The sequence below is a fragment of the Phoca vitulina genome, unplaced genomic scaffold (assembly GCF_004348235.1).
Source record: "Phoca vitulina isolate PV1807 unplaced genomic scaffold, GSC_HSeal_1.0 scaffold30, whole genome shotgun sequence".
NCBI classification, from domain to species: Eukaryota; Metazoa; Chordata; class Mammalia; order Carnivora; family Phocidae; genus Phoca; species Phoca vitulina.
The window spans coordinates 20,284,380-20,306,837 of NW_022589733.1; the positions used below are offsets into that span (position 1 = coordinate 20,284,380).

The window sequence follows — 22,458 nt, forward strand, 5'->3', positions numbered from 1 at the left end:
ACACAAATTTTAGGATTGTTTGTTCTAGCTCTGTGAAAAATGCTGGTGGTATTTTGATAGGGATTGCATTAAATGTGTAGATTGCTTTGGGTAGTATAGACATTTTAACAATATTTGTTCTTCCAATCCATGGGCATGGAATGGTTTTCCATTTCTTTGTGTCATTTTCAATTTCTTTCATCAGTGTTCTATAGTTTTCATAGTACAGAGCTTTTACCTCTTTGGTTAGGTTTATTCCTAGGTATCTTATGGTTTTTGGTGCAATTGTAAATGGGAACGATTCCTTGCTTTCTCTTTCCGCTGCATCATTATTGGTGTATAGAAATGCGACAGATTTTTGTATGTTGATTTTGTATCCTGTGACTTTGCTGAATTTATGTTTCAGTTCTAGCAATTTTTTGGTGGAGTCTTTTGGGTTTTCTATATAGAGTGTCCTGTCATCTGCGAATAGTGAAAGTTTGACTTCTTCCTTGCTGATTTGCATGCCTTTTATTTCTTTTTGTTGTCTGGTTGCTGAAGCCAGGACTTCTAGTACTATGTTAAATAGCAGTGGTGAATAGGGAGATCAGATAGGCTTCTTTAAGAATGTGACTTTGTGGAGAAGACTTGAAGGTGATAAGGTATGAATCATGGTGGCAACCACTCAGGCAGAAGGAACAGGCAGTGCAAAGGCACAGGTAGGGACATTCTGGGCAAGGAGGTAGTATGGCTAGAGGGGAGTGGGATTAGGTCAGGAAGGTAGCTTGGCTTAGATCATGGAGACTCTTACAGGCATTATTGCTTTTACTGAATGAATGAAGCCACCATTTCAGGGTTTTGAGCAGCGCCAGTGCTTAACTTATGGTTTCATAAGATTGTTTTGGCTGCCACATTTGAATGGACTTGGAGAATGGACGCCATAGTGAGCAAAAGAAGTGCACCACTGAGAGAATGCATACAGTATGTGTTTATTTATATAAATACCCAAAGTAACCAAACTAAATAATATCTTGTTTGGGTAGAAATACACAAGTGGTAAAACTATAAAGAAAACAAGGGGAGAAGCAAATCAAGAGTTAGGAAGGAGGTTACTTGCAGGGAAGAGCAGGTGATATGTTGTGTGGGGGGCACACAGGGGCTCTGAGTGGCCATGTTCTGTTTCTTTACCTGAGTGGGATTTTTACTGGCTGTCACTTAATTAATACTTTTACTTTTAAGCATATGTTCTAGACATATATTTCATACACCATAATAAAAATGAAAAGAGAAAAGGAAAAACCTTTCTCTTAGTAATAGCCTCAACTGTTTCACTGTTTTACACAAGTTGTTTTTCTAGATTAAGAAAAAACGATGGGGTGCCTGGGTGGCTCAGTTGGTTAAGCAACTGCCTTCAGCTCAGGTCATGATCCTGGAGTCCCGGGATTGAGTCCCGCATCGGGCTCCCTGCTCAGCAGGGAGTCTGCTTCTCCCTCTCCCGCTCCCCCCTCTTGTGCTCTCTCTCTCTCTCAAATAAATAAATAAAATCTTAAAAAAAAAACAAAAAAAAACGATGGACTCTGAAAAACAAACTGAGGGTTCTAGAGGGGAGGGGGGTGGGAGGATGGGTTAGCCTGGTGATGGGTATTAAAGAGGGCATGTTCTGCATGGAGCACTGGGTGTTATACGCAAACAATGAATCATGGAACACTACATCAAAAACTAATGATGTAATGTATGGTGATTAACATAATAAAAAAAAACTTTAGCAAACTAGGGATAGAAATAAACTTCCTTGTAACAAAGAAAAGAAAAAAGAAAAAAATTCAAGCTGTGCTTAAATATCTGAGAAATTAAAGAGAAAGAAAATTATTGTATTTGGGTATGAGTTGTCCCTGATAGGTATACCTCAACTTTTGGCTCTTAAAATTATACAACAAAATGGAGAATTGGAAGTCCTCCAGTATATTATTAGGCCCCAAAAATCTCCAATTTAGATAAACATGCTTATCAGTCAGGAAGTATTTTTCAACACCTGCTACATGTACAAGGACGTTTGGGAGTCCAGTGGAATATTTAATCTAGTTAACAAGAAGAGATCAATATACCAAACAATTAATTACCTAAGACGTCGTATTAATTGCTAAGTTGTGTGGCACTAGGTAAAAAGTGCTGACAGTAACATCTGTGAATTCCAGATGTAGTGCACAGATAAAGTCCACATCTTTATTTTAGAATCAATAGTAACCTGAGTATAGAATTTCATAGTCAGTTTTTATTACCACATTAACAGAATATATTATGCAGTTTGTTGTGCATTTAAATGAATACCTAGTATCTTTTTTTTCTTTTTAAGTAGGCCCAATGGCCAGTACAGAGCCCAGAATGGGGCTTGAACTCACAACCCTGAGATCAAGACCTGAGCCAAGATCAAGAGTTGGATGCTTAACTGACTGAGCCATGGAGGCGCCACTGAGTACCTGGTATCTTTGATATTTAATAATTTCACAAACACTTAAGCCAACACATTCAGCTTTCCCTTTATGATTCTTCATTTGCCCAGAATATTCCCTTACCATATTATATAGGTACAAAACAGCCTTTGAAAAGTGGACCATTCTTTCGGCTTTGGCATTTCACATAGTCTTTGGTGTGAATGAGATTAAGTATTTTAGCTTGAAACACTCCCTGCTGGGCTGTACACAGTATAAGTAATCAGGAAATAACGAATACTACAACTTCAGGAGTTTTAAATTTCTTGTTAATTATTTCAATAAGAACGTAAAAACTGGTAATTGGTAATTTTCTTCATTAAGCAAGTTAAAGGAAGTATTTAAAGTCACTTTTGGGGAAACTGTTTAGTAGTGCTTTGCTAGGTTTTGAGATTTTTGTGAAATACATTAACATAACATACTCTCTTTAAAATACAGTAATAAAGTTAATATATTTGCTGATTCATGCACATATATCATTTAGTGTTGATAATTTTCCTTTGGAGCTCTGGAAAGGAAAATTGTTTTTAAACTTTCATAGCCAAATGCACTCTCATTTTAGATGTCTACAGCCGGCAAGATCTAAGAACAAAATCGGCTGAGTTTACTGCCTGATACCAGCTCCACTTTACATAAATACATACAGAGAAACAAAAAGTTTTGTCTTTGTGCTATGCTTTGATGTATGGCTATAGCCCAAAATAAATGGTGTATTTGCATTATAATTGTGACTCAGTTCTCTGTTATGTATGGAGTCTTGAAATATTTTATCCTTGGAACCATTTGCATATGCTTGCAAACAGGTTAGTAGTCCCATAGGCTTTTTTCTGCTAAATTGTAACCATTGTGCCTTCCCAATTCTGGTCACCCCATCCTCCAAAGCTGTATTAATGTTGAGAATTATCCAGGAGGTAAAGTGAAAATGAGGAAAGTATGGCCTCAGAGGTATGTGTTTATCTTTTGCTTTATTTTATTAGACATTGTTTTGGCCTTAAGCAAAAAGAGGAAATTTGTTTTTGTGATTCACTTGCTTATATAAAGGAAAAAGAACCTCTTGCCTTTTTTATTTTTGAAAGAAAGACATCTTTAATAATTCTCTTTTAGGATTTCTTCAAGGTATGACATATACTCTAGATTAAAGGCATTTGTATAGTCAGCAGGAATCTAGCCTCTGTTCATATTAATGCATCTAAGAGTCGATTCTCTGCCAATACTATTCCTAGGGATGAAATTAACAACAAGTTGCAACAGCTCACGAATGTCAGAATAACTGGCCATCTGAGTGTCAGGAGTTGGTTGGAGCCATGTCTCTTTGGGGATTTTAAATATTCCAAAGGGTTTATGGAAACTTGAATCAGTCTAAATTTGACTCCTGCCCCCCCCCCCCCCCACCATTGTTCTTATTGGGAAATTTAAACTACAAAATCTTTTCTGTGTTTAAGTAGGTATTCCTTGGAGTGTACCAAAGTGAGTAGCAATTATGTTGGAAGTAGGTGTGTGGGAATATAGTTTAGGAAGACTGCAGTATGCCCCAAGGTAATGATAAATTAGATAGATTGAAATTCATTTAGAATGGAGGGTTCTATGGCACCCTTCCAAAGGTTGCCCTTCTGATTTTCAGCTCTTTGAGGTATTTGATAGGGAGGTGCTATTAAAATTTACTTACTAAATAAGCACTTTCAATTCTATTATGGTTCCTGAATGTTTGATTCGTATTAATCAGGCCTGGTTAATATTTTTTCCCTTGTATAGGCTGAGAATTCCTTAATGATCTCCTTGCAGGTCAGGATAGTGTCACTTTCATTATGTGTCCCTAGGGTACTCAATAATGTTTGCAGAATGTCAGGTCAAGTGAGAATGCCCATTTGGCTTAAGGTTAACACTTGCTTTCCCATTTTAATGTAACTACTAGTAAAATAATTGTCCCCTTCTTCTTCCTTGTCTCAAAAAAAAAGTGCATTGAGGATTTGTGTTAAATTTTCACAAATAATACTACCCATGCTGTTGGCTAGGTTGTATTTAATAATCTCAACTGGGAAGAGTTTCATGTTGGAAGCAATGGAGTTCTATGCTAGGCATTTCCCTGTTTGTTTTCAGACCCATTCTGTGCTCTTACCCTTCACTTCTCTGTATTATGGGGCCAACACCTGCAGATTGTTTCTCAGGTTCTCTTATTAACTGGTTTCCAGGTAGGTTTGTCCAATGTGAAAAGACTGGTGGGTAGGAGGAAGGAGAAGCCAGAACATGTCTTCCTGTCACCTTTTGCTTCAGGATGAGTGACTAGCAGTGGCTGTGTCTCCCCCTCATTCCAGCTCCCACCTCATAGCCCCTTCCACACTGGCCCCAGTTTTTGTGGGGGTCCTGGCTCCTGATATTTGGCAAAGCACCTTTTCCTTTTATCCCTCTTACCCAAGTGGTGATAGTGCCTCCTTTTCTCTCTTTTGTTCTTTTTTTCTTCTTTCCTTTCCCCCTTTTTTTCTTTTTTTCTTTATTCTAATTGAAGTATAATGCAGATATAATAAAATTAACTCTTTTAAAGTGTACAATTCATTTGGTTTTAGTATATTCACAAACTTGTGCAGCCATCACCACTGTCTAATTCTAGAACGTTTTCATCACCCCAGGAAGAAACTCTGTACCCATTAGTGGTCACTCCCCATTTTCCTGTCATCACAGTCTCTGGCAACTACTGATCTACTCTCTTGTCTCTCTGGATCTACCAATTCTGCACGCTTCACACAAATGGAATTCTACATCATATGGCCTTTTGTGACTGGCTTCTTTCACATAGCATAATGTCTTCAAGTTTCATCCATGTTGTAGCATATATCACTAGTTGATTTTTATGGCGGAGTAGTCTATTGTATGGACATACCACATTTTGTTTATTAACTAAGAACATTTGGATGGTTTCCATTTTTTGGCTATTATATAAATAATGCTGCTATGAACATTTATGTACCCGTTTTTGTGTGAACCTATATTTTCAATTCTCAGATTGCAGTTCTCAGTTCTCTTGAGCAAAACAAGATTTACCTAACAGTAGAATGACTGGGTCATATGGTAACTCTCTGTTGAACCTTTTGAAGAACTGGACAGTGACTTCTTTCTGTTGCAACTCTTTGTCTTATCTCATTGTCTTCTTCTCTTTGGGCTTTTGGCTTTTCCAGCTCCTTTAGAACTAGTTCCCTGTGTAAAATATCCTTTATTGAAACACCTGGCATGAACTCTATTTCCTTGACTGAATCCTGACTGTGATGGTTTTCTTTATATTATACATGGAAGTCAAAGCTATATTTCTTCCTATTTCTTCTCTTTTGCATAAAAAATAAAGAAACCACAAAGTTATTAGCATTGTCAGGGAACAGAGTGTCTCTGTCTGGTTAATTAGATTCTGCAACTTAAGTAATTTGATGCCATCTCTAACCTGGTGACAGTTCTTTTGAACCTGTTTTATTTCCCCAACAGTCCCCATCTCTGTGTATAAGTAGTTTATTTGGAAAGGGATTCCAAGATGGTCTAGGAGAGGAAGAGGAAAGTGAGACAGGGGAGGGAAGAAGCCAGTGCAAGGTAGATTGATAAGTAGGTGACTCTTGAGGGCAGTTGGGGTGCAGTCCCGCTAAGGACCTTTGAGAAATTGTACAGAGCACATCCTAGAGTTGTTCCACCTGAGAGGCATGGAGGCTGGGGTATCTCTTCACTGTATTTAATTTGTCATTGTTTGAGGGCTGCTCCTCAGAGAATTAATTCCCCAAGCCCTTTAGGTGTGGTACTATGACCAGAGAAAGCCCAGGCAGTGACCCAGGTACTTGTAGTAAGAGGAACTGTGTGAATATGTGTGTGTGTGTGTGTGCTCGCACATGCCGTGTGCGCGCTCGAGCTTCCATATGATGAAGTTTTAGAATATAAGTGAGGTCCAGAGCCGACAGCCAAGAAAGAATTCTTAAGATGTCTCTGGTGCAAAAAGGTGATTTTATTAAAGCACGGGGACAGGACACGTGGGCAGAAAGAGCTGCCCTGGGTTTGTGAGGTGTGGTTGATTATATACTTGGAAGCTGGGGAGGTGAAGACAAAGGGGGTGTTCAGAAGGACTGTCATATGCTAAAGACTCTCAGGATACTAGAGGCTTGGTTATTGCCAAGCCAAGGCTGTTTTCCCCTCTAATGAGGCACTAACATGAAGACAGTTGGGAGTTTCCTGGAGGGATATTACATTCCTCCTATCACACAGACTTGTCAGTGGGCTTTAGATTTAGAAGAAATTCAGTTTAATTTACATTTCCTTCCGGAAGCTATTGCTAAGGCTTTTGTAAGTAAACTGAGGGAGACTCCTGTCCTGCAAGACTGTGATCTCTATCAGTTAACCTTTCTTTTTCCTTTAGGGCAGCCCAGAGTGCCTGAGGAATGTCACACGTACCACGGGGGTGGTGTAGGGTGCCAGCTTCTGCGTTGTCCTCAGCTAGCCTTCTGCTCCCTCATCACATATGCATGTTGGCAGGGGCTGGGGGAGAGGATCTGTAAACTCCTTGAAGGTAGAGACCTTGCATTCATATGTTTAAATTTTACTTGTGAATAATAATTAGTTGATTTTATGCGTTCATGAAAGAAACTGCCAAGAGAAAGAAGCTTCCTGAATCTTAGGTGGGAACTGTCACCTATGTTTACATTAGAACTCTACTTTCAGGTATTGGTTCATGTCATGTTTAGAAAGAATCACAGATCTTCAGTTTGTACCCAGACCATCACCTGCATGGTCGGCACACCTTGAAAGAAGCCCCATAGAAATACAAAGTGAAGGGGCGCCTGGGTGGCTCAGTCGGTTAAGCGGCTGCCTTCAGTTCAGGTCATGATCCCGGCGTTCTGGGATTGAGCCCCACGTCCGGCTCCCTGCTCAGCAGAGAGCCTGCTTCTCCCTGTCCCTCTGCCTGCCACTCTGCCTACTTGTGCTCTCTCTCTGTCTCTGTCAAATAAATAAAAATAAAATCTTAAAAAAAAAAAGGCAATACAAAGTGAAAATTTCCTTGATGCCTTTAGCTGCCTAGAAGGGAAAATAAAACCTAGAAGGGAAATTAAAATCTTACCCCCAAAGTTTTCATAGACACAAAGCTGAATGCTTCAGAAGTTCAAGAGCAAAGACAGGTATTAAAGAAGAAAAGATTGATTAAAAACCAGCAAGCTGTAGGAGTTTCTTAAAACAATGGACCAATAGACAGGACATGTTTAAATAAAAAAGCAGTGATAAAAATGGAAATGAGTAGTTTCCTGTGGCTCTCTTAGCCTGCAGAATAAATTTAGATGCAATCAATTCTCTTCCCTCGGATTAAAGCTGTGTTTTCATTAGGTTGAAAGCAAAGTGATAGGAAGGTGGAGTGTGTTAAGAGTTACTGAGAAATGACATGTAAATGGGTTAAAACCACTTGGCATTTGGGAAGCTTCTCTCCCATTTTTTGATTTTAGCCCAAGGCTCCCTCGGGTCAGGACTGGCCAGATCTAAACCATTTTAAAGACTTTTCAAGTTATCCCTGCCTCTCCAAACAGGCCTTGGCAATCACCGTTATATAAGTTAATTACAGAAATTTCATGATTCCTGCCTTGATCCCTACATTCTGGAGCAGGAAATGGTATTTATTCATATCTGGCATAGTTCATCTCCCCATTCGGAAAGTGACAGCAATGTATACTTTGCACGTAGCATCCTGCACCTTCTATTTAATACCTTCAACTCCTTTCCCCATAATCTCACCTCCTTTTTTCATGGGCAGTGTAAACTTCAGCCAATCGCATCACCTCTTGGAACCCAACTCTCCTCAGCTGTCGAGTGCAGATAATAGCAGTAGCTTCTTTGGAATTGTTGGGAGAGCGAAATGAGAACACTTGAGTGCTGAAAGCTTCCTGCAGTGGCTAGACCCAGTAGTGCTGAACAAGTTCTAACAGTTGGGATTACACTGAGGCTTTCAGCTCCATTCATCCGTTCAACAATACTGAAAGCCTCATCTGAAGAACCTGGTTTTGAACCCACCTAAAGAACCCATCTCAAGAATTTACCACCAGTATTTTGAACGTTCTGAAGAGACATTTGAAAGACTTGCTAAAAAGTCCTCTTAGGAGTTTTCTCAAATTGTGAGGCAGGGGTGAATGTATGGAGACTTGTTCTTCCATTATTTCTCTGGTATTACCAAGTAAATATGTATATTTGAAATCACAGCTGAAGTGGGATAGGTTCTGGTGCTGTGGGCAAAAGATTGTTGAGCAGAAGTGATTATTAGCATTTTGGTGAGGAACTGATTCTCAGTATGCAACTATATCAGTGAGGGGGGTTAAGTTTCTTTGGCTCTTTACAATTATGTACATATTAAATCAGGATTTTCTCTGGCCTTGAAGGGAGAATTGTCCTGTTGGTGTAGAACTTCATCTTTTTAAACCCAGTGAAGATGAGCTAAATCTCCTTTATTATAAGTAGTCATCGGAGAGTTCCTTTCTCATCACTGAGGGACCTATATTCAGGTTTTTATAAACCAATCAGTTTTGTTTTGTTTTATTGTTAAGATTTTTCATTAAAAATTTTTATGGAGGGGCACCTGGGTGGCTCAGTTGGTTGAGTGACTGCCTTCTGCTCAGGTCATGATCCTGGAGTCCCGGGATCGAGTCCCGCATCAGGCTCCCTGCTCAGCAGGGAGTCTGCTTCTCCCTCTGACCCTCCCCCCTCTCATGCTCTCTCTCTCTCTCATTCTCTCTCAACCAACTGAGGCACCCAGGTGCCCACATAATAAAATTTAAAATAAAAAGTAGTAAAATAGAAGAGTGGGTGGTTCACAGGTATGACAAAAATTGTGAATAGTGGTATATAACAACTGAAGTTTGGGAACATGGCCCTTACTGCGTCCAAACTCCTCAGCACAGCTTCTGTACTGAGTTGAATGATGTGCCCCACACTACCTGGAACTCCAGAATGTGAGAGAAATAGAGTCTTTGCAGGTGTAATTATTTAAGATGAAGTCATATTGAATTAGCATGGGCCCTGAATCCAATGACTGGTGTTTTTATCAGAAAGCCATGTGATAATAGAGGCAGAAACTAGAGTTGCTGCTGCAAGTCAAGGAATGCTGGGATTGCCAGCAACCACCTGAAGCTAGTAGAGAGACAAAAGGGATTTTTCCCTCTGAACCTACAAAAGGAAAAAAACCTCGTTGATACTTTGATTTCTGACTGCTGCCCACTATCTAGTGAATTGTGTGTAGCCTCTGCTACCTGCCTCAGAATCTTTCCTCCTCACCCTCCCTCTTCATCTGTGCACACTCAGCCATTCACTTGTCTCACACTGTTGTATTTTCTCTTCCCACAATGTGTTGTATAGTTTGTTATTCAGTGTCTGCATCTCAATTCATCCATGAACTTCCTGGGGGTTGGCCTATTTTTATGTTCCTGTACCTTGGGATGTGATGGGCACATAATTGATTTACATTAAATATTTGTTTAATTAATGAAAATTTCTCTTTTTGCTTCTGTCTTTTAAAAAAGCCTTTTTTCATTCTCTTTAGAAATGTGTGTAAAAATGAATGTTACTTTGGCTGTCAAAACAGGTCATGGTGAGATCAAAAGTTAAGTCTTCTTGCCCTTGCTGTTAAAAACTATTTAAAATTTGTTTAATTTAGAACTTATTTTATAAAGATAAATGGCAGAATAAAAGGAATAAACGAGTAAATAACTATCTTGGAATTCTGGAGAGTGAAAGCTTCGGTGACTTCATTGAAGGCCATTAAGAGTAAGGTCACTGTCAGCGAATCAGAGAAATATTTCCATCTAATTAATTGAGGTGAGTTCATAGTATTAAAGACCTGAAAAGCTTTTATGCCCAGATTTATTCTTCATGCCATCTACCACAGTGTGTGGGAAATAGGTTAGGGAGAAAACTTGTGGGAAGAGGTAGAGAACTTTTTTTAATTCTGTAATCAGTTGAGGATGATAATAAGATAACTAAGTCTTTGAAGGACCTGGAAAAGGTTGTCCTTTAGGGAAATAAATAGAATTACAAAGGGGGAAGGCCAAGTATTTCAAGGATTCTGTGTCTATTGAATTCTTGTGTGTTTTTAGAACTATTTTCTGGCATGACATCATTGACCAATAGTTAGGGTAATCTGTTCTTCACAAAAGGGGGAAATACCCTGACTCCATCAGGTTCTTAAAGCATGAATCAAATCCCAACGAGGTTATGAATTTGAAAAGGCTGATTGTAGTTGTGTTTTTAAATATCAGTTCTTTGTAGGCAAAGAAAAAATATCAGCAAAGTGGCTTTTGGTAATAAATTAAAGTTGCCTGAAAGTGAGGTGTAAGTTGCAAGTTGTTCATGTCTGGTCTTTGCCAGAGAAAGCTTTTTTACAAATGTTCTTTTAAAAAAACAAACAAAACATTTTATTTATTTATTTGACAGAGAGAGACAAAGCAAGAGAGGGAGCACAGCAGGGGGAGTGGGAGAGGGAGAAGCAGGCTTCCCGTGGAGCAGGGAGCCCAATGCAGGACTTGATCCCAGGACCCTGGGATCAGGACCTGAGCCCAAGGCAGATGCTTAATGACTGAGCCACCCAGGTGCCCCATACAAATGTTCTTTTTTCTGTAGGTAAGAAAGAATCACCTGTCTACCAGAGGTGTTCTTGCTGCTTTTACTGTCTACGTCTCTTTTTGTGGCCCCTGCTCAGTGAATTTGCAGTTGCCTCGCACGGAGACCCTGAAAATGAAGCTCTCCCTTCTACTTTGGGGGGTATTGCTCATCTCTAACATTCTCTGAAACTCCTAATAGAGACACTCTGATGAAAATGTGTTAAGAGAGGACAATTTGATGAGCAGCTCAGAGAGTCAGAGGCTACAGATAAATACAGTTGATAGCAGTTTTAGACACTGTTTCAGTTATCTATTGCCTAAACTTTAAAAAAAAATATTTTTCCTCATGTGTTTGTGCGTCGACTGGGCTTCTACCTCATATGATGTCAACAACTGAGATTACTCATTTGGTTTCATTCAGTTGGCATCTTGGCTGGGGTGGAAGTTCCAAGAAGGCTTCACTCAAATGTCTCATGCTTTGCTGCTTCTCCACATATTCTTTTCATGTGGCTGGCTTGGGCCTCCTTATGGCACAGTGGTCTCAGATTAGTCAGAATTCTTACACTGCAGCTCGCTTGACGGGGGACAGCAGCGGCCTGCCATAGTGTCACTTCTGCCTGAGTTACAACCCAAATTCAAGGAAAGGGAAGTAGACTCCATTTCTTGTTGGGGAGAGTGGCTTGTTCATACAAGGGAGGGAAATAATTGATGGCAGCTATCTTGGGCGAATACCTGCCATAGCCTCATTATTCACTTTAAGTTAGCACTCTTAATTTTGTAAATCAGATTTTTTCATGTATCTTCAGCTCTCTTGATAAGAACTGAATCTTCCGTTTGATTGAATCTTCTGTTTACTTGCCAGTTCCAACCAGTATTTTCTGGTCCTTTGGGAAATGTGGTCCTAGTTATTTTTAGTAATTGGTACTGTTGAGTTAGGCCTTACTTAAACTCAGCACTGAGTTTAGTTCTTTATGAACAACTCCTTAAAGCAGCCCTGTGAGGAAGGTATTATCTATTATCTCTGTTTTCTTGAGTCTAAAAAACTGAGGCTTTGAGCAAGTAAGAAACTTGCCCAAGTTTTCAGAGCTTATAATGTAGTAGAGCCAGCTTTGAAAACATAGAGGTTTCCCGATTTCAAAGTTGGTGCTTTTGTACTGAAATATGATAGTTCTTTTTTAGGTCCATTATGAAATTTCTCTTTAAAACTGCTGTCAAATCCATCTGCACTAGACTTGTTGACTTCCCTGAATCCTGCTCACAGAATTTCCTTGAAATGGATGCTCCTGTTCTCGGCATTCAGACTAGGACAAAGGTCTATGAGATCATTCCATTAACAGGTCCTCCCCTCAACCTTTCTGATTGATGGCTTCTCTAACAGCAGAAATATTTTTGGGGACTTTGGCAGTTCCTCCATACCACCCCTCGAAATCTCTTTTTCATGTTCATATACTACTCACCTGAGTGGCTTGGAAGACATTTTTACATCCCCAGGTCTTACTATTTTCTTGTCTAATATTAGCATATCTTTTTTTTTTTTTTTAAAGATTTTATTTATTTATTTGACAGAGAGAGACACAGCGAGAGAGGGGACACAAGCAGGGGGAGTGGGAGAGGGAGAAGCAGGCTTCCCGCGGAGCGGGGAGCCCGATGCGGGGCTCGATCCCAGGACCCCGGGATCACGACCTGAGCCGAAGGCAGACGCCTAACGACTGAGCCACCCAGGCTCCCCTAATATTAGCATATCTTAATTACATTTTCATTGCTGAAGTCTTAGACTGTAGCTGTCCAGACGGCAGAGAATTTTTTAGTAGGTTAAACAAATACGAGACTGGCTTTTACTATTTTGAGTGTTAGATTCTTGTCATGTTCTCTTGTGGACTCTACAGTCTGTCAAATTTTCTACTACATTCCTTTAGGCCATTAGTACTTTCTGAGCCTTTCTATATTTCACTTTGATGTTAATATTTTATCTTTCTGGTCATGTATTTACTGTTCACCATCATTAAAAATAGTTAAATTGCTCAGTCTCAGGCATGGATTTTTATTAAAACTCTTGAATTCCCTGACACCTGTTTTTGTGGTAAAAATGACAAAAATATCCAGAAATTGTTCAGATTTGGGTGTTGGTTTAAATACAATAATTTTATTGCAATTTTTCTGTTATTTTTCAGAGAGGACACAGAGGTAGAACTAGAAATGACCATAAAAAATTGACTTCCACCTTTTTGAACCATGACTACAAGAGTTGGGGGGGGTCATGATGACACCAACTTTTAATTTTAATGCCAACGTGAAGATTTTCGTCCAAGGTTGAAATTGGTACTACATCTAAGACCTAAAGTACTAGATGAACTTCCTAAATGTAACCCTAGTTACCTGCATTGTCTTAGGAGAAGTTTTTTATTCTAAGAAATACAGTGTAGAAATAAAGCCATAAATTTTGATATGTTGTGTTTTCATTTCTAATTCAAAATACTTTGTAATATCTGTTTCATTTCTTCCTTTACCCATGGATTACACCATGGAGGTATATTATTTAGTTTCTAAGTATTTGGATATTTTTCCAGAGATTTTTCTGCTACTGATTTCTAATTTAATTTCAGTGTGATTAGAGGATATACTTTGTGTGACTTGAATACTTTTTAACTTTTTTGAGACTTCTTTTTGGCCCCCAGTATAGTCTATCTTATGTAGAGTATAGGCATGTGAAATGAATGTATATTTTGCTATCTCTGGGTGGAGTAGTATATGAATGCTAATTAAATCAAGTTGGTTAGTAGTGTTTTCATATCTTCTATGTCTTTACTGATTTTCTACTTGTTCTATCAATTGAGATGGGTGGAAATCTTAGAGTATAATCATGGATTTGTCTAATACTCTTTGCATTTCTATGCTTCATGTATTTTGAAGCTCTATTATTAGGTGCATAAATATTTATGATTTTTATGTCCTCTTGATGAAGCAACTCCTTTATCATGATATGACTTTTTTTTTTAAGATTTTATTTATTTATTTTAGGGAGAGAGAGAGAGAGTGAGTTGAAGGAGGGGGAGAAGTGGAGAGAGAGGCTGAGTGCAGAGCCAGATGTGGGGCTCAATCTCACGACCCTGAGATCATGACCTGAGCTGAAATCAAGAGTTGGCCGCTTAATGGACTGAGCCACCCAGGTGCCCTGATGTGACTTTTCTTTTATCCCTGACAATCTTTGTTCTGAAATCTACTTTGTCTCATATTAACCTAGCTACTTCTACTTTTTTCTCAGTTTTTACACAGAATATCATTTTCATCCTTTTTACTTTAAGAAAAAGTTGTAGCAGCATAGAGTTTGGTGTTGCTTCTTTTTTCTCCTAATCTCTAGCTTTTAATTGGGGTTTTTAGACCATTTACATTTAATGTGGTTGCTGATATGATTTTATTGGAATCTGCCATCTTATTTTCTATATGTTCCTTCTGTTTTGTGTCTCCTTTATCCTCTTTTTCTGCTTTCTTTTAGTTTATTATTTTTATGATTCTATTTGTCTTCTTTGTTGTCTTATAAAACTGTTACTTTATTAGTTGCTTTAGGGGGTATATTATACAGTTTTAACACATCACAGTCAACCTTCAGGTGATACTGTACACTTACAGTATAAGAACCTTACAATAGTATATACTTTCATTTCTTCTTTTTCTTCTGGCCTTTAAGTTGTTGTCAACATATTTCATTTTTATGTATGTTCAAATCCCTACAGTGCATTGCTCTTATTTTTGTTTCAAACAGTTGAAATTAAAAAGCAAGTCTTTATATTTGTAATTTCTCTTTCCAATGCTCTCCCTTTGTGTACATCGAGGTTTCCATCTGGTATCATTTTCATTCTGTTTGGGGCATTTACTTTATTTCTTGTATTTCAGGTCTACTAGTGATTGATTCTTTCAGTTTTTGTATGTCCGAAGAAGGTCTTTATTTCACCTTCATTTTTTAAATCTATTTTCCCTTTTTCTGGTCTCCCAGTTAGTATTTTAAAGATCTTGGTACGCTATTTTGTAGCTTATGTTGTCTTTAATTAGAAATCTGCTGTTCTATTTATCTTTATTCCTCTGCACATAACATGTCTCTATTTCCCCCCTGTGGTTGTTTTTCATATTTTTTCTTTATCACTGACTTTAAGCTTTTTGATTATGATGTGCCTTAGTTTTCTTCATGTTTTTTGTGCTTGGGGTTCATGGAGGTTCTTGGATTTTTTGTCCCTATGAGTTTGTTTGGGCAGATGTGGGGATGAGGGAGGGCCTTGCATCTAAAAGAAGGTGCTGGGGCTTTTGGCGGTGAAACTTAGTCTGTGCTGTCAGTTCAAGATCCATGGGGGCAGCATGAACTTGATCTTGGAGTTGTGGAACTGCTTGACCACTGACTGGCCATGATCTTTTCCATGTTTGTGATCTGGATTGGATGGGCCTGGGTGCTGTACTGGGCCCCCATGTCATGATAGCCCTGGGTGACAGTGCCCACAGTGGTCAGGTCCCTGTATACCAAGTACATATGGATGCCACTGTAGGAGTTGTAGCACAGTTAGCTGCCAAAGTTCTTTACCTGCAGCGGAGATTTCTTAAATACCTGCCCAGAGTAGACCATTTTTTCTGAAAACTTCTTCAGCTGAGACAGAAAGTACCAGAAGCAGGACTTGGCAATGACATGATTAGGTATAAAGATTGGCATGTGGTAAAGTGGAGTGAGTAGCATTTGGGAGTGAGTAGGAAGTACTCCATCATCTTATATTCTTGCAGTATGCCTGAGCCTTCATGGTGCTCTCTCTCTGCTTGCTGCCACCCACAAAACCAGCTTATGGTTTTCAACAAACTTGGACAGTTTTCAGCCATTATTTCTTCAAATATATATTGCCCTCCCATTCTTTCAGAATACATTATATTTGGCCATATGAGTTTGCCCCATGGTTCACTGATGCTTTGTTAATTCTTTTTTCCTGTCTTTATTTCTGTCTGTGTTTCATTTTGGATAGCTCCTATTTCTGTCTTGTAGTTTACTAATCTTTTTTTCTGCTTTGTCTAGTCTCCTGTTAATTCCATACAGTATATTTTTCACCTCACACATTGTAGTTTTCATCTTTAGATGTTCATTTGTGTCTTTTTATTTATTATTTATTTATTTTTAGAAAAGATTTATTATTTTAGAGATAGAGAAAGAGTATGCATGTGGGGGGAGGGGCAGAGGGAGAGGGAGAGAGAGGATCTCAAGCAGACTCCCCACTGAGTGCCGAGCCTGATGTGGGGCTCAGTCTCAGGATGCTGAGATCATGCCCTGAGCTGAAATCAAGAGCCAGCTGAGCCAACCCAGGTGCCCCCAATTGTGTCTTTTAAAAATATCTTCCATGTCTCCATTTAGCATGTTTAATCTTTATCATTTTCCCTTTATGATTCTGTCAGTTTTTTTATGTTTTGAAGGCATATTATGTTAGGAGCATACAATTAATTAGCACAATTAATATAATGTGTGTGTGTGCATGTGTGCATACATGCACTGTGTGTGTGTATATGTATATGAAGTTACATATATAAAATATATATAAATATTTTTCTGTATCTAAATATTTCATGTAAATACTTACATTTAATATATATTTATATTCCTGTATATAAACATATACATATTCTTTTCATATATATAAAATATATAAATCCTATATTTTTATACATAAATCTGATGATTTTTCCATTTAAGTCTTTTTGCTTTATTTTCTACTTTGATGCTAAAGTTAATAAAAATCACTAAAATTACTACACCACCAGTTCTCTTCTAGTTAGTACATGCGTAACAAATCTGTTCCTACATTTTTATTTTCAGTCTTTCAAGGCTCTTATTTTTTAATGTGTATCTCTTGTAAGCACCTTAGAACTGAATTTTATTTTGTTTCTTGCCTTCTCTGAATTAGAAATTTTAATCTATTTACAGAGTTTCCTCCTAATCATCACAAGAAATCAAGGAGTTATATAATAGCTAACATGGGAGGAAGCACAGATGTTTAAGAACACTCTTACAAAGGTCTTTGTCATGGGCCCCAATTTTGATGGTTTTTCTGACTTCCTTTCTCAAGTAGAGGCTGGAATTCCAGCAGCTTCTATGAAATCATCTTTCTTCCTGCATTTGGGCTGAAGATGCTGATAGAGAAAAATGAGCTTACTTTCCTAAAGTGGAAGATTATACTCAAGGTACTCTTCTGGTCTCTTGTCTCACAGAGGAACTGGCTTCTTAAAGCATTTATGCATGGTATTATTTTGTATTCTGCTTGAAAGTTAATTTTAAATAATGTCAATCTTTAAAAAAAAAACCCACTTCTTAGTGTTTAGATTTTGTAATTGTCTCCATATTATTTAGTTTATGAAGTTGCTTCTTTTCAGATGGTCATGAGTTTACTTGATCAGTGTTAGGGTGATTTTTTTTTTTTTATTCTAATGGACCATACACTGTTCAGGGTCATTTATGATGAATACAAGGTAACATGCCTATTACATAAAAATAAAATAATTGTTTTTGTAAAATTATTGGAAGATGTGGCATAATTAGACAGTGGGCATTTGTATTCTCCTATTATCGCTTTAGAGCTGCAAAAAAATGGAAGTAATTTATTTCATCTTGGTAATGCTCCTTCTTTCTGGTCCAACAATTTATCAGAAATGTTAATCCAGGAAGCAGTAAGTGGGGGTGGGGGGAGAAGAGGAGAGAGGGGATTTAAAATTAGCCTGGAAATATTGCACAACTCATTAAAAATGTAATCATGTGTAAAATGAGATCAATGAAAATTTATCTAAAAGTGCAAGGAAAAGGCATTTTCTAGTATGATACTGGATTTAATAGACTGGATTTTAATTTAGTCAGTTTGCTACAAAAAAATCCCTCCAGGCTAAATAAAACAGTTTTCCCTCCCAGTTATTGTACAGACAGCTAATTTTCAGACCCCTTCCTTCTGATATTCAATCTTATCTCTTGCTGGATATGGGTTTCAGTATATTGCAGAATTTGTTTTCTTTACATTTTCCATTACTGCTTTCATTTGCATGATAAATGATTAGAAGTAGAAACAGGGAAAAAAACCCATGCAGAACATTTCTTTATTAATTTTGTTTAAATTAGAGTATCGTTCTTATTCACCCTTCCACTGCCCTATTTAACAACCAGTGTATCTGAGAGTTATTATAATATTTTGTTGTACAGTTAGAGAAATGGGGTACATACTTTTTACTTTATTATGTAACATTTTCCTTTGTTCTTATGTTTGTAGTTTACATTTTGGTTCCTATCTTGCACTGTTAATGATAATGATGAATTTTGTCTTAAAAGAAACCCTTGTATTTAAGGTGAGCCTGGGATTCAGACTTTAAAATATGTTGACATGGATGAACTTAAGGGTTTGAAGATTTATTCTGCAGATGATATCCTCATGATTCTTAATAAATAGAGTTTGTAAAATTGGACTTTATTTAAGGCTTCTGCCCCTTCCATCTTAGCTGTTTTTCTAGCCTGGTAATTTAGAAATCTGATATGATATCACTAACTAAACACATCAGTGAAAATCATCTAATGCCTTACTTTCCCCCAGATTCTGTATGGTTAAAAAACAACAACTATATTTATCAATAAAAATTTGCCTAGACAAAACTTGCCTGAACAAAAATTACGTAAGCTAAATAAATGGTGCCTGCAAAATTTGTCGATGAGAAGAATCTTATGTGATCATTTTAGGATAATTTACATAGATAACCTTTCTTTCTCTACTATACAAATTTTTATATAAATACTCTCTTGTTGTAAAAAAAAAATTAAACAGTTAATTGAGTGTTCCCTTGATCATTCCTCTTATCTACTCTCCTCCCTAATAGTAACACACTGGCCAGCAGCTATATTTCCTGACATTTTTCTCTGTAAAATAGGTATGTATCTGTAGAAATATATTAGTTTTAATTTTTGTGAGATTATTCTAACATAAAAGGTACATTACCATTATAATTTTTGTCTGCATATAAAAAATTTTACTTAATATTGCATCTTGAAAAATTTTCTGTTTCTGTACTTACAACTCTATTTATTCTGTTGAACTGTTGCATAATATTCCATACCATGGAGCTGGAAAGATCTGGAAAGAACTAAGTGTCCCTCAGTAGGGGAATGTTAACTATGACAAACTATGGTGCAATAAAAACCTTTGTGCATATCTCTGTGCACAGTGGAAGTGTTTCTTTGGGGAAGATAACAAGAAATAGAGCAAGGCTGATGAGTGCATTTCAGTTTTTCTGAATACTGTCTTACTTGAATCCTACAGGTTTTATAGTGGTCTTGTCATTCATTTTTTAAAAAGATTTTATTTATTTATTTATTTATTTATTTGAGAGATAGAGCGAGAGAGAGAGCGAGAGGGCATAAACAAGGGGAGCTGCAGAGGGAGGGGGAGAAGCAGGCCCCATGCTGAGCAGGGAGCCCAACGCAGAGCTCAATCCCAGGACCCTGGGATCATGATCTGAGCCGAAGGCAGACGCTTAACCAGCTGAGCCACCCAGGTGCCGCTCGTCATTCATTTTTAAATAGTTTATAGGTTCTATCTTGATTTTTCTCTTAAACAAGGGGATTTTACAGTTTCTAAGTCCATAGATATTTTTTTTGGCTCTTGTTTGGATGATGAATCTAATTTTATTTCATTAGATCCAATCCATGTGATTTCTGCTTTACAGGAGTTGATGAGATTTTTTTTTCTTCATTACCTAACGTGATCAATTTTCTTTTGTGAGTGTCCCTGACTTTTTGAGAAGAATGTTCTTTAATGTATTCAGTGTTCTATTTTATATCTATTAGATCAAACTTGTTAGATTATTCAAATATTCTGTATTCTTAATTTTTGTTTATCTATTTTTTCTGCTGGTTCTGGATAGCTGTGTTGTTAGACATAACCAAAAGTTCATATGTTCTATTTTCTTGGCAAATACCTCTTTTTGTTTTTTTTTTTTTTAGTGCATTTGGCTAAAATTCTTTTTTTTGGTCTGATACTAAGAATTACTTAGTATGTCTTTTCTTATACTCTTATCTTTACTATTTCTGTGTTGTCTTTTTTTTTTTTTTTTGAGAATGTCTTTTCATAAGGAAATTATTTCTTTTTTTTATTAACATATAATGTATTATTTGTTTCAGGGATACAGGTCTGTGATTCATCAGTCTTACACAATTCACAGCGCTCAGCATAGTACATACCCTCCCCAATGTCCATCACCCAGCCCCCCATCCCTCCCCCCCTCCACTCCAGCAACCCTCAGTTTGTTTCCTGAGATTAAGAGTCTCTTATGGTTTGTCTCCCTCTCTGGTTTCCTCTTGTTTCATTTTTCCCTCCCCTCCCCTATGATCCTCTGCCTTGTTTCTCAAATTCCACGTATCATATGATACTTGTCTTTCTCTGATTGACTTATTTCACTTAGCATAATACCCTCTAGTTCCATCCATGTCGTTGCAAATGGCAAGGTTTTGTTTTTTTGATGGCTGCATAATATTGCATTATATATATATATCACATCTTCTTTATCCATTCATCTGTTGATGGACATCTAGGCTCTTAACATAGTTTGGCTATTGTGGACATTGCTGCTATAAACATTGGGGTGCACGTGCCCCTTCGGATCACTACATTTGTATCTTTGGGGTAAATACCCAGTAGTGCAATTGCTGGGTCATAGGGTAGCTCTATTTTCAAATTTTTGAAGAACCTCCATACTGTTTTCCAGAGTAGTTGCACCAGCTTGTGTTCCCACCAAAAGTGTAGGAGGATTCCCCTTTCTCTGCATCCTCGCCACCATCTGTCGTTTCCTGACTTGTTAATTTTAGCCATTTCTGACTGGTGTGAGGTGGTATCTCATTGAGGTGTTGATTTGTATTTCTGTGATGCTGAGTGATGTTGAGCACTTTTTCATGTGTCTGTTGGCCATTTGGATGTCTTTTTTGCAGAAATGTCTGTTCATGTCTTCTGCCCATTTCTTGATTGGATTATTTGTTCTTTGGGTGTTGAGTTTGGTAAGTTCTTTATAGATTTTGGTTACTAGCCCTTTATCTGATATGTCATTTGCAAATATCTTCTCCCATTCTGTCAGTTGTCTTTTGGTTTTGTTGACTGTTTCCTTTGCTGTGCAAAAGCTTTTTATCTTGATGAAGTCCCAATAGTTCATTTTTGCCCTTGCTTCCCTTGCCTTTGGCAATGTGTCTAGGAAGAAATTGCTGCGGCTGAGGTCGAAGAGGTTGCTGCCTGTGTTCTCCTCAAGGATTTTGATGGATTCCTGTCTCACATTGAGGTCTTTCATCCATTTTGAGTCTATTTTTGTGTGTGATGTGAGGCAATGGTCCAGTTTCATTCTTCTGCATGTGGCTGTCCAATTTTCCGAACACCATTTGTTGAAGAGACGGTCTTTTTTTCCATTGGATATTCTTTCCTGCTTTGTCGAAGATTAGTTGACCGTAGAGTTGAGGGTCCATTTCTGGGCTCTCCGTTCTGTTCCATTGATCTATGTGCCTGTTTTTGTGCCAGTACCATACTTTCTTGATGATGACAGCTTTGTAATAGAGCTTGAAGTCTGGAATTGTGATGCCACCAGCTTTGCTTTTCTTTTTCAACATTCCTCATTCGGGGTCTTTTCTGGTTCCATACAAATTTAGGATTATTTGTTCCATTTCTTTGAAAAAAGTTGATCGTATTTTGATAGGGATTGTATTAAATGTATAGATTGCTCTAGGTAGCATAGACATTTTCACAATATTTGTTCTTCCAATCCATGAGCATGGAACGTTTTTCCATTTCTTTGTGTCCTCCTCAATTTCTTTCATGAGTATTCTGTAGTTTTCTGAGTACAGATCCTTTGCCTCTTTGGTTAGATTTGTTCCTAGGTATTTTATGGTTTTGGGTGCAATTGTAAATGGGATCGACTCCTTAATTTCTCTTTCTATTGTCTCATTGTTGGTGTATAGGAATGCAACAGATTTCTGTGCATTGAGTTTATATCCTGCCACTTTACTGAATTCTTGTATGAGTTCTAGAAGTTTTGAGTTGGAGTCTTTTGGGTTTTCCACATAAAGTATCATATCATCTGCAAAGAGCGAGAGTTTGTCTTCTTATTTGCCAATTCAGATGCCTTTTATTTCTTTTTGTTGTCTGATTGCTGAGGCGAGGACTTCTACTACTGTGTTGAACAGCAGTGGTGATAGTGGACATCCCTGCCGTGTTCCTGACCTTAGGGGGAAGGCTCTCAGTTTTTCCCCATTGAGAATCATATTCGCTGTGGGTTTTTCATAGATGGCTTTTATGATATTGAGGTATGTCCCCTCTATCTCTATACTCTGAAGAGTTTTGATCAAGAAAGATGCTGTACTTTGTCAAATGCTTTTTCTGCATCTGTTGAGA

At 37.8% G+C, this 22,458-nt stretch overlaps 1 long non-coding RNA gene and 1 pseudogene across 1 annotated transcript in view; one reads left to right on the top strand and one right to left on the bottom strand.

The window, feature by feature from the left end:
• Positions 1-22,458, top strand: part of LOC116644498 — a 458,994-nt gene that overhangs the window by 49,782 nt on the left and 386,754 nt on the right. Inside the window, exon 2 of the long non-coding RNA XR_004301771.1 lies at positions 2,315-2,438. This is a non-coding gene — a long non-coding RNA (uncharacterized LOC116644498). The remainder of the gene's footprint in view (positions 1-2,314; positions 2,439-22,458) is intronic.
• Positions 15,115-15,966, bottom strand: LOC116644497 (annotated as a pseudogene).